Source organism: Gordionus sp. m RMFG-2023, chromosome 1 (assembly GCF_954871325.1).
Source record: "Gordionus sp. m RMFG-2023 chromosome 1, tfGorSpeb1-WG-v2, whole genome shotgun sequence".
Lineage (NCBI taxonomy): Eukaryota > Metazoa > Nematomorpha > Gordioida > Chordodea > Parachordodidae > Gordionus > Gordionus sp. m RMFG-2023.
In genome coordinates this window covers 29408926-29421334 of record NC_088775.1, presented here as the reverse complement: position 1 = coordinate 29421334, position 12409 = coordinate 29408926, and positions in this window count along the sequence as shown.

Here is a 12409-nt window from a genome sequence, read left to right as displayed (position 1 = left end):
GGTTTAGATTTTTTCCAGTTCGATGAAGCATCTTAACCATGCTGCATAAAAATCTGTCAGTGTTAACTGTTCAGATTGGAATTGTTTGGTTGCGATTTTTAGCGGTTTTAAAATTTCAACAATCGTTATTATCTCTTTCCAATCTTCAGTCAATAAATAATCAGATTGCTCTGTAAAAAAATCTTCGATATTGGGTTTTAGTAAAATCAGCCTTTCTAACATATCATGGGTTGAATGCCATCTGTGGCAATCTAACACAGGCTTAGGGAGTTTCATATTTTTTAATAACTTTTGGTAAGTGGGATGTCTTAATTTTAAATTTAGGCTCCTAGCTTTTGCAATGGTTTCCACAATAGGTGATAATTTTATAGCATCTTGAAGTGCCAGCTGAAGTGTGTGAGCTGCACACCGTACACTATAAATCGGATAGGATATAATAGTTGATAAAAAAGTATTTTGTATATCATCAATATCATATTTATATACATTTACATCCATATTTTCCTCATCTGCTGATTCACTCCTTATATTATAATCAGTTTCAGGTTGCAGGAGCTTTATAGCTCTTAAAAAATTACAACCATTATCAGAAGTAATTGTGTATATTTGTTGAATATTAATTTTAAATTTTAGTAAAGTTTAATATATTCTCTTTTATATATTCTCCTGTACATCTCTCTTTCAGCTTTACAATTCCAAGAGTCCTCAAATTTATAATGGACTTTGATATAAATTGAATATTTACACCAAGAATTGACCTATCTAGTAGTTGAACTGCATCAACTTTTAAACTTATTAATTTTCCTTCTACCTCTCTCGATATTTTGTCTCTAATTGATTGGGCTGTTTTATTAATAGTTCTGGATAAATTTTCTTTGTTTATAACTAAATTGAGCCCAGATAGGAGTGGATTTATAATTCTTTGAAATCCCGAATCTTCAATAATTGATAAAGGCCGGCCATTTACAGTAACAAGTTCTAATATAGAACTCATCAAATCATTAGATGATATATTTATACTTATATGCTTTTTTGGAAAAAAGGTTTCTATATTAATTTTAGGTTTTTTTGCCAATAACAATTCCTGATATTTGGTTTTTTCATTTAAATAATTTAAATATTCATTGTTGTGATTTCTTTCCAGGTGTCTTTCTAAATTTGACAAGTGATTACCAGACATTTTTACTTTGCAATATGAACATATTGATTTTTTTTCTATTGTATTAAGGGTAAAATGCCTATCAAATATGACTTTATCTTTAATCTTAAATCTATAAAAAGAGAACAATTTTTTTAAATAGCAATGATTTCAGAATTAAAAAAGAGATATTTATAAATTTAATTTCATTTATAATATGCACTTCATTAATATCTTGTAAAAATTAAACTGAACCAAAAATAAATGATTAGCATATATAAATTTTAAAATCATTTTAATAAGTTCACAAAAACTGCCCTACATTTAACAATTTTTAAGTTAGATGTTTAGAATTTTTTAAATTAACAATATAATAATTTTTACTTTGATTTGTTAACCATTTTCTTCTAATTAATAATCTTTAAGAATAATAAGATAAAAATTTAAAAATAAATGGCGTAAATTAATTCAATTGTTTAAAATTTTTTAACACTCCAATAGGAATCGAGAATAAATTTAAAAATGGCATAAATGAATTAAGTTGTTTAAAATTTATTAAGACTTCATTTAATTGGAAATTTGAAAATATAATATTTGTATTTACATATATTAATATATGATTTTAAATAATACACTGAACCCGATTGAACCCGGGTTCAAATAAAATTCTTGGGTTCGGTTCGGGGTTTTGAAAATTTTATAAATGGGGTTCAGGTTCGGTTCGGGTTCAGAGTTTTTTTCTAAAAACCCGGGCTCACTTCTCCGGGTTCGGTTCGAATCCCTGGTTTTATGATTTGAGTTGGTCGTTTTTTTCTTCAAGAATTGTTGATTTGGTTAGGCCTATAAATTTTTCCTTATTAGTCCATTCTATAAAACATTGTCTAAAATGGTAAAAGAGAGTTATATTAGCTTCATGAACTTTTAACAATGTAAGTTGCTAAGAATTATTTTATATTATGTAGTTTTTAAAAACCATTACAATTGAGGCATATGTATGAATTAATTAACTTTTTTTATCACTTGTAGTTCCTTAGACGCAAATTTTATTTTATATCAGCAATCGAATATATTTTATACTGTAATAAATAGATTTTGTATTATAAATATTATTTTTTGAAATGTCTTATATTGTTTTTTTTATTTATATGCTAATTTATGGTTAATGATGCTTGGTACCTTAAGGTACTATCTATCAAATTTGAATTTTGTTCATTTTTCATTTGGATAGGCACTACCAAATATATTTATAATATATATTTGAAAAATCCTGATTTTTGGAAAGCCTCTATGGCCTAGTAGGCAAGAGCTTGGTTTACTATACCATAGTCCCAGGTTCGAATCCTGGAAATGATCATGTTTTTTTTCTTATTCTAACTTGGTGGTTCCATCCTTGGGGGGATAATATATAGGAGGCCGGACTCGACCACGTGATTCCGTATTAATATATTAAATAATAAGGATCTTATTACATTTTAATAAATTTTGGTCGGTATTTAGCAAATTAGGTTGGTATTTAGAATATTTCCATACATTCACTTGGTAGTAAGCATCATTAACCCTAATTTATTTTGTATGCATAATATAAAAAATGACAAAATATTAAATTCAGAATAATTGTCCAGAGTTAGCAAATTTCAAAAAAGTATAATATATTAATAAAGGACCCGGCCGAAGTCCGTACAAAATCGAGCCGAAGGCCCGCAAATTAGAGGGTACGGGGATGAAGCCCCCCATAAATTTTTTTTAGTGAGCCCCTGAGATTGGAAAGGCTAGCGACGCCCCTTCACATGGGTAGATGAATTTGAAATTATTTCAAATAAAATGAGCAACTGACTTCTATTTATTATTAGATATTATTTTTTTATTTCATAATTTATAATTTATAAGTTTAAGTAAAACATTAAAATAATACATGAAGAGCCAATTCAACCAATATAATAATTTTTAAACATTGGATATGCAAGTTAAACAAAATTTTTAAATAATTGAGCAGGCAAGTGAACTAAAACTTGCCCATTGCAGACCTCTAGTTAGAATTACATCGGAGTAGATCATAATGGATTTTACCTCTGCTCAAAGAATCCATTTTTAAATGGTATACCCCTGCCACTTTTATTTTTCTATGCATTAAATGACAACATTTTCAGGCACAATGGGAACTTAGTTAACACACCCCAAGTTTTGCTTGACCCAATTTCAATTTTTTAAAAGATTGTAACAAAGATATATAATTGTATAAAATACAAATATTTTTTAGATTGTGGGAAATTTATAATGAAAGGCACAAAGCACTCCTTGTACAATGTTCTCCAGAGTTTTGGGATTTTGTTTAAAATAAAATTAGTTAAAAATTATACATTTGAAAATGAATATTTCACCTGTAAGAATTCAGTTAATGATTAGATACTACCAAATCAATGTATAGCAATTTTTTAAATACCAACCCAATTTGCTAAATACCGCAAAATTTATCGAAATGTAATAAGACCCTTATTATTTAACATATATCATAACGGAATCAGGGGGTCGAATCTCCCACCAAGGACGGTACCACAAAGTTGGATTAAGAAAAAAAATGATCTTTGCTGAGAATCGAACCCAAAACCATCGGATTTGTAAGTTAACGCTCTTGCCGATTAGGCCACAGAGTCTTTTCAAAATTCACGATTTTTTAAATATATATTATAAATAAATTTGGTAGTACCTAAATAAAAAATAAACAAAATATAAATTTGATAGGTACTAGTACTACCTTAAGGCAATATATCATTAACCTAAGAATTCTAGTATATATGTTATAGTAGCTTAAATGTTATTATCATTGGACCGAATAAGCTATGGTGATTTTTATTGGACGAATATTTTTTAAAAGAATACTATTGGATATTACATTGTGATACCTTGACTGTGACACGGCTTTTATTTATATTATAGATAGATATTATAATCTCCACAAAGATGGAACCACTAAGAAAAAAAAAATCTTTGCTGGGATTCGAATCCAAAGCCATCAAATTTGTAAGCGACGCCCTTGCCCAATAGGCCACAGACGCTTTTCAAAATTGACGATTTTTTAAATATATATTCTAAATTGTGACTGTGACAGTGATACGGCTTTTATATATATTATTATAGATATATGTTTATGATGTATATATGAAATCTGGATATTGTAGAGAAGGCAATAAAATGGGACCTTCGTGGCAGCAATTTTTAAATTTTACATCTGATGGTTTTTCAGAAAAAAATTATTATGCATTTAAAAATATAATCAAAATAAGAAATTTATATAGGTCTTTGTTTTTTTTTATCAGGACCTTACTTGTAACCAGTTTATATAAAAATTAAAAAGAATATAAAATTTATTGTTAAGGATGTTGAAACAATAATACCTTGCTCTTGATTTTCGGTGCTACTACAATTTGATTGTTTATTTCCAGTATCTTTTTGTTGAATGGTATCTTGTGCAGGAATCTAAAAAAAATAATAAATTAAATTAAAAAATTTAACTTCCATTGCCTATGATATATCCTTAAAAAACTTATTATCATCTCCCCAAGGATGGAACCACCAAGTAGTGTTGTTAAACGGCTAAGCCGAGTCGATTTAGCTGCGACTCGAGTCTAGTTTCTAGTTGATAAAACAACTTCGACTCGGGGCGACTCGTGTAGTCTGCTCGCTTAGTCAACTCGCTGGATCTTATAAATTTTTTTGTTTTTTTATTTATAAGTAATTTATATTTTTATATCTGGTAAATTGCTAAATTTTGTGTTACTGATTAATGTGAACAAAATTATAATTAGAATATTCATGTCGCAACTAAAAATGGTTCAGGACTAGAATACGGCTTCAGAGATCTTAGACTTAATTTTTTAAACATATAATAGTTTAAATATAAGTCATTTTGTAAAGATGTTAAATTAAAATTTTAAGGAAGAAGTAGCCTCCATAAGTGACAATTGTCATAATCGTTATTTTTAAAGATTTTTGAATTTTTTTGACGCAAGTGGGTAAAAATATAGATTGTAAACATGTTATATTAAAATTTTAGTGGAGATGTACCATAGACAAGTGACAAGTCATAATCATTGTTTTTTAAAGTTATTTGACGTAAATGGGCTAAAATAAATATTGATTACATGTTTAAATAAAACTTCAATGAAGATGTACCCTAGATATGTGACAATTGTCATAATCGTTATTTATAAAGTTTTTAAAAATTTTTTGATGCAAATGGGTAAAAGTATAGATTGTAAACATGTTTAAATTAAACTTCAGTGAAGATGTACCCTAGATAAGTGACAATGTCATAATCGTTATTTTTTAAAGTTTTTTGACGTAAATGAGCTAAAATAAATATTGCTAACATGTTTAAATAAATAAAACTTTAGTGAAAATGTACCCTAGATAAGTGACAATTGTCATAACCGTTGTTTTTAAGTTTTTTTAATTTTTTGACGTAAATGGGCTAAAATAAGTATTGCTAACATGTATAAATAAAACTTCAGTGAAGATGACCCTAGATATGTGGCAATTGTCTTATATTTTTAAAGTTTTTAAAAATAACAATTATGACAATTGTCACTTTTATATGGTTCATCTTCACTGAAGTTTTATACATGTTAAAAATACATATTTATGCCTATTAGCGTCAAAAAAAATAAAATATGTTTAAAAATACCGATTATTATAATTGTCACTAGGAACATTTTCATCTGAATTTATAAATTAACATCTTTACCATATCAATTTTATTTTTGCCCTTTTGTGTCAAAGTTTCAATAATCTTAAAAAATGATGAATATAGACGCCATATAACATGTCTTTTATTTTGAGTAATTATAAAAATTAATTTCTATATTTAAATAAAATCGGACAGGGCTGGTTAAACTTTTAGAAAAAATTTGTGGTTTGGACCGGCAAATAGCTCATTTACGTCAAAAAAGTTTAATTAACTTTAAAAATAACGATTATGACAATTGTCACTTTTCTATGGCACATCTTCATGAAATTTTAATTTAATATTAAAAGTTTGATGGAAGGCAACAAATAAGTTTTAAATATTTTATCACATAATACTTTATTACTAAATTTTATATTTTCTAACATGTATTTATATCAATTCACAATCAATTAACCTAAAAATGTTAATGCTAAAAATGGTTAATTTAATAATAATAACAAATTAATGTATGAATGTATATAAAAAACAAATTTAATGATTCTAAATATTGTCCATCTCTAACATTCCACCCTCCAAAGAAATCCAGCCTAGGTCTCTTTGAGTGCCGAAAAATCGTCCCGATGTTCTTGATTTTTTACTATTATTATCGTTTCATATGTCACTTTGCTTTTATCTTTTAGCGTTGTCTTGCTTTTGTCACGTTTTATCGTTGGCTTGTTTTCACCTCGTTGGTTTGTTATTAACGTTTCGTCTCTTTGCTTATTTGTTTTGTTCACCTTCCATAGTCATTATTATCATTTTTTTTTATTATTTTTCAAATCATTATCATTATTATTAGTTAATCAAGAATAATTAGGAATCATAAGAATAGATCCAATTGAATATAAGATCGATCCAATTGAATATAATCATCATTTAGAAAATAATATTGAATTTGTAAGAATGTATAAAGAATCGTGTTTTAATGTTTTTTTTTATTTGTGTCGCGTTTTATACAATTTTTTATATTATTTATTTTGCGTTTTATATCGTTTTTTTTTATTTATAATGTTTTATATCATTTTTTTTTATTTATATATTTTTTGTTTATTTTTATTTTACATTGAGTTTTATATAGTTTTTTTTATATTTATTTATTTTTTTTGTTTATTTTTATATGTCAAAAAATAATTTTCCATTGATAAAGTCAAAATTAAAGATTTAAATGAGATATATTATTAATCATATCTTTTTTTATAACTTCTCCCTCCTTAAAACTTTAAGAGATTTTTAAATTTAAATCCTTTCATCTTAAGTATAAATAAGATTTCACAGTTCCTACAATTACTTTTTTTACTATAAATCATGGATTCTATTTTATTTAAAGTTTTCCATATAGAGATTTCATCTATTTCATTTGTGTTACTTGTTATATTTGTATCATCAGAGTTTTCTTTATTTAAAATTTCAGTTATTAAAGTCATTATACTGAAAATTTTCATTAGTTGACATTTCATTGTCTTTATAATCATCACAATAATTATTTTCACATTTTGAATTTATTATAAGAGTTTCCTTAATATTAATGTTTTCTCTAATATTAGTATCATCGACTTTTATAGACATTTCATTGTCTTTATAATCATCACAATAATTATTTTCACATTTTGAATTTATTATAAGAGTTTCTTTAATTTTAATGTTTTCTCTAATATTAGTATCATCGACTTTTATAGACATATTGTCTTTATAATCATCACAATAATTATTTTCACATTTTGAATTTATTATAAGAGTTTCTTTAATTTTAATGTTTTCTCTAATATTAGTATCATCGACTTTTATATTTGCTCTTACTTTATAGTTACATAATAATTTCAATATTGTAATAGCTTCCTCAAAAGTTGAATCTCTGTCTCTTGGTTCAAATGCCTTCATCTTTACATATAGATGATCAGGCAGTTTATAAATTAAATATCTGCTGCTATCTCTAACTTCATTAATTAAAAATAAATTTTCTACTTCGTCAATATAATTCCTTATATTGTCTTCACTCCAAATAGGATAATTCATATCAATTAAATTTTACTTTATTTCAAAAAAAATTTAAGTTCATCAAATATGTACTTTATTTTATAATTATTTTTATTTGTGCTTATAATTATATCATTTTTTTTTATTTTATTTCGAATGGTTTCATTGCTAATTTGTAATTTCTTACATGATATCCAATAGAATTTATAATCTTTCAGAATTATGATATTTAACTTGATATTTATTTCATTTAGAGTAAACCAATGTCCATTTCCACCATTCCAGTGTCCATTGATACTTTTTCCACTGCCACCATAAAAGTTTGATGGAAGGCAACAAATAAGTTTTTAAATATTTTATCACATAATACTTTATTGCTAAATTTTATATTTTTCTAACATGTATTTATATCAATTCACAATCAATTAACCTAAAAATGTTAATGCTAAAAATGGTTAATTTAATAATAATAACAAATTAATGTATGAATGTATATAAAAATCAAATTTAATGATTCTAAATATTGTCCATCTCTAACAAATATGTTTAAAATCTATATTTTAACCCATTTGCATCAAAAAAATTTAAAAAACTTTAAAATAATGATTATGACAATTGTCACATATCTAGGGTACATCTTCACTGAAGTTTTATTTATAAATGTTAACAATACTTAATTTAGCCCATTTACGTCAAAAAAATGTAAATTTTTTTTAAAAATAACGATTATGACATGGTGCTTTTCTATGGTACACCTTCACTGAAGTTTTATTTAAACATGTTAACAATACTTATTTTACCACTTTTACATCAAAAAAATGTAAATAACTTTACAAATAACGATTATGACAATTGCCATTCATCTTCATTGAATTTGTAATTTAACATCTTTACAATAAAAATTATATTTTAACCATTTTGTGAAAAATTAAGTCTAAGATCTCTGAAGCCGAATTCGGGTCCTGAACCCTTTTTAGTTACGACATTAATATTCTAATTATAATTTTGTTCACATAAATCAGTAACCCAAAATTTGGCAATTTACCAGATTTTATAAAAATATAAATTACTTATAAATAAAAAAACAAAAAATTTGAGCAGACCCAGCGAGTCGACTAAGTGAGCCGACTAAGTGAGCCGACTAAGTGAGGCGGCTTCTTGATCGGCTTGAGTCGGAGCCGTTTTTTCGACTCGAGTCGCAAGTAGTAATAACTTAACTTTTTAACAACACTACCACCAAGTTAGATTAAGAAAAAAAATGATCTTTGCTGGGATTCGAACCCAAAGCCATCAAATTAGCGATGCTCTTACCGATTAGGATACAGCAGAGTTGTTAAGGTAGCGCGCTAACTTTTTGGTAGCTATAGCTAATAGCGGCTACTTTTTTTGTAATTATTTAATTTTTTAGCGCGCTACTTTTTTTGAAAGTAGCTAAGTTGCCGCTACTTCGCTACTTTTAAAAAATATAATGAAGGTAAGTATAAACATGAAAATTTAAATATATTATCATAATTAATTATAATTTTTTTGATTTATTATTTAATTTTGAAATTGAAATATATTTTCAATTTGTAATTTATATTTTCATTTGTAATATAAACCTAAATCACGTATTAATAATTTAAAATGTCATCGCCTATGGATATCCAAATCTTTGAAAGTGATTCAGAAAATGATATTAATGAAATGGAAAACTCCAGGGAAGAAAATGTTCTTAATAGCTATAACACAAATTTCCCATTCCGTAGATTTGAAAATTTTTTAAAATAAATATATAACCAAAACTGGTTTCAAATTTATTTGTTTAAAATGTAAAAAAATAATATTTCCTCAAATTAATCCAGTAGCTATAACCTCAAGAAACACCTAAAGGTAAATTATCATTTTTACTTTCCAATAATATTTATTTTATAAGACTGTTTATGAGTTTTAAGGAAATGGAGAAACATCTAAATAATTTTGGTATAAGTGACTATCCAAAAAGACTAATTCAATTCACCAAATTAATTAATAATGCAAATGACAATATTTATCAGAAATTGGCTGATAAAGTTATTGTTGATTTTATAATTTATACAGTTCAGCCAATGCCAGTTGATAATCCATCATTAAATCCACTGGTACAACAATTTTATGCCGCCAGACACTAATGAATAAAATAGCAGATAACTTTAAAATGATGAAAGATGCATAGTAGAGTTATCAGAGATATCATATATATAAAAATGATAATAGGATGCCAGACATACGATGTACTTGCAAATAAAATTATTGATAATCTATCTTATATTAATATATAAGATTAAATAAGCCCTTACCCTCAAGTGCTAGTGTCGAGAGATTATTTAGTAAGGCAAAACTTATACTTTCTGATCGTCGCTCTAGATTAGGGGATGATAATATTGAATGATTTTATTATTTGCAACAAATTTCCATAAATATTTATTTTTACTACATAAATTTTTTTATAATCAAAACTAACTACATTTAATATTTATAAATGTTGATTTTTATATATTTACTATACAATAAAATTATAGGCAAAAAAAAAATGTTTGTAAATATATTTTAAAAAGTAGCTAAAGCTAATTTTAAAAAATAGTAGCTAATAGCGAGCTACTATTTTTGACAAATAGCGATAGCGGTAGCGCTTACGCTTTTCAAAATTCACGATTTTTTAAATATATATTATAAATTGTGATACTATGACACGGCTTTTATATATATTATGGATATTATCCGTAAATCATTCAAAAATGTAATAAATAACACTATAAATAATGATAACCCCCCACCATTAATGCCTCTCCACAACCCTCATTTAGAATATTTAGACGCAAAATGTAACATCCCCTTACCCCCCTACCTCGCTCATGAAGATGCTGGCTGGGTTTACGTTGAATTCAAAGAAATCATCCTTCCGGCAAATTTGAATAAAAATATTTTTATGCATCATGACTGTAAAATTACAAATGTTTTATTGTAATAATTTTTACCGTTAAATCAATTAGCGTTTATAAAAAGTAACAAATTAATGTATATATTATAAAAATATCTCTTTGCTAATTCGATTTTTAAACATCTCGTCCACCTATTATAGTTTTATCGGCATACAGGTCTAATTGTAGTTAACTTCAATGTACGTACACGTTTAATAAATTAATCATTAATCTGGGTTAGTATTAATATTAGTGTCATTGGTAGTGATAGAAATATTTATGATCGACATCGTATTTTATGGCCTAAATGCCATAAATAAAATTGCCGTTTGAGTATTAAGTTAGCGCTTAAAGTATCTACCATATATAAAATAATATTATTTGTATTTTTTTTAAATAAAAATTTTTCTTTTTCATAGAAAAAAAACTTACAAATAAGCTAAGGCTTGCTTGCTTGAAAGGCGTAATTTATAAAACCTTAAATATCTATAAATATCTAATTTGAAATAATAATTCAAAAGGCATAAATTCTAATTATTTATCCCTAGTCGATTTAATAGTTGTTATAAAAAGGTGAGGAGGATAAATAAATTGCATTATTTTAGTTTATGATTTATTTTTATAATGTGTTACTCATTTTATGATTTAAATTTAATATAATACATATGTTATTAGTTCTCATTGCGAAAAATCATCAAAAAACTTAGGTGAATTGTGTTTTTTAAGATGACGCTAAATTAACCATAGGTATGCCCTAGAATCAGAGTTTGCAAAAACACAACCTAAAAACTTAGAAACTGGAAAGTACAAGTGTGACTTGAAAATTTTAGGAACCAAAATTACTTTTCCATAAGGTTTCAAACTCCTTAAAAATCAGTAATGATTTATCTTATGATTAAAAGTAGTTATTCCTATTTAGCAATGTCTCCTCATGACTACACATGGGTAGACAGTGATACTTTTTCTGACGAAAATGATTTATTCACATAATTTCTGGTCGTTTTATATCTTTTTTCCTCTCGCGAAGAGTATGACGAGAAGATTTTATATTATCCTTTTTCTAACATTCTTATATTTTTTTTGGTAGCCCTTTCCTATATTTTTATAAATTTGGGTTTTTTCTTTATCTTTAAACAAAGTTACTTTTTTACTTGAGATAAAATATTTTTTGTAAATAACTCTAGTTTTATCATTATAATATATATAACTAGTTTCACGTCATTGGGACAAGGGATTATGCTAGTTTAATTAATGTTTGCTAGAAATGTAAAAAATGTGAAATGGAACTTAGTTTATTTTTTAAATGTAACATAACTAACTTAATTAAAGTCTGTAATTAAATATATTATAAAATACATTTGGCTTATATATTTTGAAACGATAAAAAATTAGAACCCCCCCCCCCCCCACCCCGTCAATATATCAAGATTGTTTTTTGGAATATAATATATTCAATTTTTGTGGAAAAATTTGTTAACTTCAATTTTTTATTCAAGATATTCTTTCATAAAAATGATTAAAAAAATAATATTCTAAAAAATTTACGAGTTAAAAAATTTCTAAAATTTTTACAATTAAAAAGATGTTTAATTTTTCTTTCCAATTTTCAAAGACTAATTGAATTGACAATAGCAA